Raw genomic sequence first — 7,235 nt, 5'->3', positions numbered from 1 at the left:
GCTATCTCTTCAGTTCAAGAAGCTGCATAGAGTCTAAACCTGGCGACAAAGAGATATGTGGCACCTTTTGACACCCTTGCATTCTATCAAACAGTATCCTGCAAAAGCTAGAGGGGACCAGGAGCCATGAACTTGTAAATTTTCAAACGCTTATAACTTAAAACATTTTATACAAAATTGGAAACTACTCCAAAAGTTCTTGGGCAATTTTCAAACATTATTAGATTCATCAATGATAGGAGAATACTACATGTAATGTGCAACTCTAAAAATGAGAGAGTTGGGAGGGTCGACCACCCTGCTGGACGAGTAATAATGATGTCTCCAGACTTTCTTGAGACGCCAGCCTGTGTGATTACTTATGGTTTAGTTAGGTTTAAGTTACAGGCTAGTTATGTGTGTTGTTTTTTTCTTAAATTTATACGAACCAAAGTCACTCTTGGAAATGTTATTCGGTGATGAGTAATATGATGTTACAATTAGGTAACTCACTCCCATAAGTATCTATACGATTTTGTGAGACAAATGAGAGGGTCTCTGCATGTGAGGGGGTGATTGTCGGGCACTACCAGGGCACACTGGTGACATCACTGCTGTGCAACCCAGCATGGGGTTCAGTGTCAGCTAAGAAAAAGCATGTCAAACTGCAACAGCTTAGTGTCCCAAATGCTTCTTAACCAACCCCAAATCAGTTAAGCAGCCGCACCTGAATTGACAGGATGTGCCAGCGCGGGAGAGCCGAGCCAAGGATAACGGGGTTTAGTTATCTGGATGGTGTACAGATCGCACGGGACTAATGACACTGGATGAACGATCGGACTAGGTGTAGGGCAAAAGGCATGAACCTAGTTGTATCCCATACAAGAAAGTGCTCATCAGGGCGGTAAAAGGTTAAACCCTCGGCCCTGAAGATCAAAAATAGTTATGGACACAAAATCTACCAACAAATCATTCCTCACTGACTGGGCAAAGTGTTGTCTTTGTCAACAGGATAAGAAGGAAGATCTTAAGTCTCCACATGCAAATCCTGCCAAAAAAGGAGATGGCGGTTACAAGAGCTTGGCAAGGAATATTCCTCTATTTCATTCATTCAATGCACTGCCAATCAAGCTTGACCCTGCGAGACTTGTTGAAGATGATGGGATAGAGGAGACCTTGAGGAGAAACAAGGCACAGTATCATGAGAGTTGCAGACTTCTGTTCAACAACACAAAGTTAAATAGAGCTCAGAAAAGGCGGACCTCTGCAGTTGCTACAGAGGAGAGCAGCAGTGGCAAGATACCACGAAAGGTCAGACCCCAAAGCAACAGAATGCTTTCTATGTGAGGAAGAAGCTTCGGGAGATGACATAAGACATGCAATGACAATGAAACTTAATCCAAGATTGAATGATTGTGCGAAGACACTTAGCGATGGAAAACTCCGTGCCAAACTAAGTGCAGGAGATGTTGTGGCACAAGAACTGAAGTATCACCCTCGCTGCCTGGCAGACCTGTACAACCGAGAAAGAACACACCGAAATGCTCATGAGCAAGAAGAAGCACAAGAGCTTCATCCGAACAAGGACGCATACCCAACTGCTTTCTCTGAACTGGTCACTTACATCACTCAGATGAAAGCTTCTAGTGAAGGTACTGAACCACCCATTTTCAGACTTGCTGACCTGGTCACACTCTACAGACAAAGACTTGAGCAGCTGGGTGTTGGATCGCCCAATGTTCATGCTACTCGACTGAAGGACCAGCTGCTTTTTCACATCCCCCAGCTGCAAGCTCATCACCAATGAAGAGATATCCTACTGGCCTTTGAGAAGGATGTTGGCTCAATCCTGGCACAAGCAAGCAAATACGGTGACGCGATCCATCTGGCCAAGGCTGCTGGGATGATACGACAGGACATGCTTCAGCACAAGTCACACTTCAGCAGTACATTTCATGAGGCTGCATTGAACAGGCAGTTCCACCATCACTGCTTCAATTTGTATGCATGATCGAACATGGTACAGATATCAAATCCCAACTCCAGCATGGCGCATCGAAGTCTGACCTTGTTATGTCACAGCTCTTACAGTACAACTGCTTTGCCAGCTACAAGGTAGGAACACAAATCCACAGACACTCCAAGGACCATGAGACACATTTTGCTATCTACATCGGCATGTCTGTGTTTGCTGAGACAAGAAAGAGGCAGCTCATCGACATGCTGCATGATAATGGGGTCAGCATTTCATATGACAGAGTTCTACAATTATCAGCCCAGCTAGGAGAAGCGGTTGTATGCCAGTACATGGAAGTGGTGTGTCCACCAACCTTGAGGAAGCAGTTGTTCACGACTTCAACAGTGGACAACATTGACCACAACCCCACTGTGACTACGGCCAAAACGTCCTTCCATGGGACCAGTGTGTCCATCTTCCAAAGTCCAAGCCCTGAGCAGGCTGGTGAGGAGCGTGAGCCACTCAGACGGAATGCAGATACGATGGTCAAGAAAGTTCCTGAGCTTCCAGAGGCATTCACCAATGTCCGACCAGCTTATATTATGAAGAATCCCAATCCTCCCTTGGTAGCACCTCAGTCATTGCCAGCACCTGAGTCAATCCAGTTACACCTGCAGGAAGAGTATGCTTGGCTGGAAGAGGTCTTGCTCACTGAGGATGTGGCTGATGAAGTCTGCATCACGTGGGCAGCTCATCATGCAGCACAGAAGAGGAGTCAGCCATTTGAAGTGAGCATTACGTCTCTGCTTCCCCTGTTTCGAGATCAAGCACACTCTGTGGCAACCATCAAGCATGTCATGGAAAAGGTCCGTGACACAGTGACTTTTCTAAACCCAGGTCAGATCCCATTTATAGCTGCTGACCAGCCACTGTATGCCCTGGCAAAACAAATCTAATGATGTAGTTTCTGCGATAGGGCATAAGAAAGCTAGTGTGATCCTATACTTCCATGCTTTCACTGGCTGTGACGTTGTGTCTGGCTTCCGTGGGAAAGGAAAGAACTCTGCAATGTCCAACAACAGTTGCTGATGTTGACCTGCAGAAGCTGGAAAAATTTGTTGTCCTCATGTACGACAGATCTAGTGCGGCCACTGGTGTAGATGAGGCAAGACTAAATCTCTTTTCCCGCAAGCAGAGACCATATGACTCCATTCCCAGGCAGCCCTCAAGGAACATGCAAAGCGGGCTGCCTACCAGGCTGGTATCATCTGGGACCAGGCAACAATCTCCAATCCAGAAACCAGCAGTCCTGTCAACTGGGGATGGATGCAGAAGGGAGAGGCATGGCAGATACCTTGGACGACTCTTCCCCCGATTGCGACATGCTGTCAAGAGTTGACCAAATGTTCCTGTAAGAAGGACTGCAACCAGAGATGCAAATGCTTTCGCTCTGGACTTTCCTGCACAGCACTTTGCAGCTGCTTATGTGAACAGCAGTAAATGCCCAAAGATGTACTGTCAGGAGAACTCACAGGAACCAGTGCTAATAGTGAGTACTTTTTTTTTAGTGAGTTCATTTCTGTTATATTTTTTACTAAAAGTGTTATTTTATGTGGATAAAAATGTGACAATGGACTTAAAACTATAAAAAAATCATCTGAGCATGCTTGAAAACATACATATCGACACCGAGATCACTCAGATTGACCAACTACATTAATTTCTATAAGAAAAATCAACTTTTGAAGGTTAATATGGCGGCCATCTTGAAAAATGGCCGCCATCTTGGATTTTCAAATGGCCAATTAGGAAGGCTTGACTAGTAACAATTAGAGAATTACCATGATAAATATGGTGCTTGTATCACCATTTGCATGATTCTCTTGAAAAATTGCATTTCGCTGCCCCACTAATGGCAGTGAACAGTGACATCACCCACATGAATCTGATCTATGTATATATGTGTAGGTGTGTATATGTGAATTACACGAAAGCGCTTGGGAACTTCGTGTTTTCCTCTTTCCTTGTGGTTATCAGCATATACCTAGATCACGCGCACCTACAGTGATTTACTTGCATATATATATATAAAATATATATATATATATATATATATATATATATATATATATATATATATATATATATATATATATATATATATATACACAGGGTGAGCATAAAGTCTTTCCCTGATTATGAAAAATCATATCTCGAAGACCATTCTAGATAGAAACATGAATGTTGTAGCATTGTGTAGACGAATTCATAGATTTTTTTTCATGCATATTTTAAGCTGCAAAAACTGTATGTTTGTACCTAGCATATATTTTGTGTAATAAATGTTTGTAATCAGGGAAAGACTTTATGTTCACCCTGTATATGTATACTGTTAATGAATATGATGTATTTATTTGTGTATGAACCTCTGTCCTGCGTGGCAGTGAGAAGTGATACCACCCTCAGTGTGAAGACCTGACTGAATTACTCACAATAGACAAACTGTACTCCTAGCTTTGTCAATAAATTTGTTAAACTAAAAAAGAAAAAAAATATGTCCCATGAGAGGCAGTAAAAAGGTGGTAGGAGCACAATGAGGGTGGAGGATAATGATGGTGTGGGTGGAGGGCAATGATGGTGTAGGTGGAGGGCAATGATGGTTGTGGGTGGAGGGCAATAATGGTGTGGGTGGAGGGCAATGATGGTGTGGGTGGAGGATAATGATGGTGTGGGTGGAGGGCAATGATGGTGTGGGTGGAGGATAATGATGGTGTGGTTGGAGGGCAATAATGGTGTGGGTGGAGGGCAATAATGGTGTGGGTGGAGGATAATGATGACGTGGGTGGAGGATAATGATGACGTGGGTGGAGGATAATGATGACGTGGGTGGAGGATAATGATGGTTCGCCTCACTGTACTTCAAGTCTGATCTCTAAGTGTCAACTTGTACGAATGAATTATCAGTTATTAGTCTTTAGTGAATTGCTTCTTCTCTTTTATGTAAGATTATACTGTACCAGCCCTGATGGCTCGCTACAGCACCCAAGAGAAGGTGAGGCTGGTGATGTTAAGTGTTTCAGGAAGAAGCCAGAGGAAGCCAGTGAGGTAATTCCCGATAAAAATAAATAAATGAGAAGCCATACCTCCACCTTCTCTTGAATGTTAATTATATTTTTTGTGTTATTTATCTTGTAGACTCTGTTGATGGAAGAACAAAAATCGATGTACAGTATAAGCAATAAAGGTGATTATGCTAACTCTGGTCTTCTCATTCTTCACACATCTGAACATTTCACGGCATAAATTTGTTGTGTTCTGATAAGTATTAGGGTCACATGTGCTCACCGAGGTAGAATGTTTCAAGTTCTTATATAACACAGGATGAACACTGTGGCAGGGAGCTCCTCAATGTATGGATGTTTTAATGCACAAGCAGAGGTCCGACCTTGTGTACAGTACGTTGACAACAATGGCATGGGCCCTCCCAGGTGATGCTACAATTTTCAACTGAAAATCGAGACAAGTGGCAATAGGTAGTAAACAGCTACCAAAGAGGGAGGTACTACCGCCTGGGAAGATATTGGAAGCATAATGTGTTGTCTAATGGTAGACCCTGCTGCCATATGGCACCACGAAAATTGTGACCAAGTCCCAGGTTGCTGATCTGTCTTTCTGCCTCATTTACACACAATTGCAGGGTCTCAATTGTTTCTCTTACTGACAACACAACATACATATAGCGTTTCTCACTTTTGATCTTGTTTCATTTTTTGTATTTCTTTATTATTATTATTATTATTATTATTATTATTATTATTATTATTATTATTATTATTATTATTATTTTTATTATTATTATTATTGTTGTTATTAATAATAATACTATTATTATTATTACAGTGTTGTTATTTTTATTATATTATTATTTCATTTTCAATTTTTTGTATTATAAATTGTATTTATTATGAATTATTATTATTATTATTATTTTTTTTTCCTTTCTTTTTCTTTTTTATTGGGCACCCCCCTACATCCTTGTGTAAGGTGAAGCGCAGAAGCGTTTACAGCGCCCAACAGGGAAGCATGCTAAGTTCATGCTTGCCTTTATGTCTCATGGGTTAAGGGCGTAGAAACCTGAAGAGTCAGTGGTTTGTGTCATCAAGTTATTGGAAGCTCCAACAACTTTCCCTGAATACGAATTCGCAACTTTCGACTTACAATAGGTACCTACCTTACTGCTAGGTGAACAGACCCTGATGTGGGTCAGTGACCTGTGCCCGGGTGGGCTAATCCCCGTGAAAAAAATAAATACTGCAAACAAATAAATAAAATAAAATTCTTTACGCATTTCATCTCAGTAATTCTCTCCATTTTAACTAAGAAAACAGCAAATAAGTTAATGCTTTAGCAGGTCAGTGTGTGTATGGTGAGGAACAACAGCAGGGTAAGACTTATATTTAACTAAAAATTACTCTCGTGTCGCGTGCGGTAAAATGATATTATGTTTATAAATGTTTTGTAGGTATATATTTTATGAAGATTCCGTAGCTTAATTGCGTCTCCTAGCTGGTGTAAAGTGTCCAAGGGGAATTATTTTATGTTTTGTGGGGGCGTTATTTCTGTGCTTTAGATGAAGCGAGTCCTTCCTTGTTAGGTACATTCTTATATCGTCACCTACAGAAATATTATAAATCTTAAGACTCTGCTGGACTCTGTTTACAAGTATTCATGTGAGATAACACTAACTGTTAAGGTGGAGGCCTCACCAGCTTATCATAATCCTTATCAGATATAAGCTGGAATGTTCACCTGTTTCACATACCAAATCTCTTAAGAGCCGTTGACCAAATCCATTTGAAACTTTTAAAGCCTCGTCGTGTTGATGACCTGCAACAACAGATGATGACGTCACACCTGTAAGTCGTACTGTATCGAGTACAGAAAGATGGAGGAGGGTATGAGAGAGAGAGAGAGAGAGAGAGAGAGAGAGAGAGAGAGAGAGAGAGAGAGAGAGAGAGAGAGAGAGAGAGAATTGGGGGAGACAGTTGTGAGAGACCACTAGACAAATATGTGGGAGGAGTGGGGGGGGGGGATATCTTTGGAGGAATATACGTGTAGTAGCTGACTGTATAACGCCCTCCGCCCAATCTATACAGTACCGAGTGTTGCTTTGAGAGTGAATGAAACTCTGAACACACAGGCCTAGGATCAGTACATAGACCAGGCGTGTATGGAGTGATGATAAAAAAAGGGGGAGACTTAAGAATAACTTCCGTGAGGTTAGGTTAGGGTGTTTAAT

Source organism: Homarus americanus, unplaced genomic scaffold (assembly GCF_018991925.1).
Source record: "Homarus americanus isolate GMGI-L3 unplaced genomic scaffold, GMGI_Hamer_2.0 scaffold48354, whole genome shotgun sequence".
NCBI classification, from domain to species: domain Eukaryota; kingdom Metazoa; phylum Arthropoda; class Malacostraca; order Decapoda; family Nephropidae; genus Homarus; species Homarus americanus.
This window is presented reverse-complemented; position numbering follows the sequence as displayed.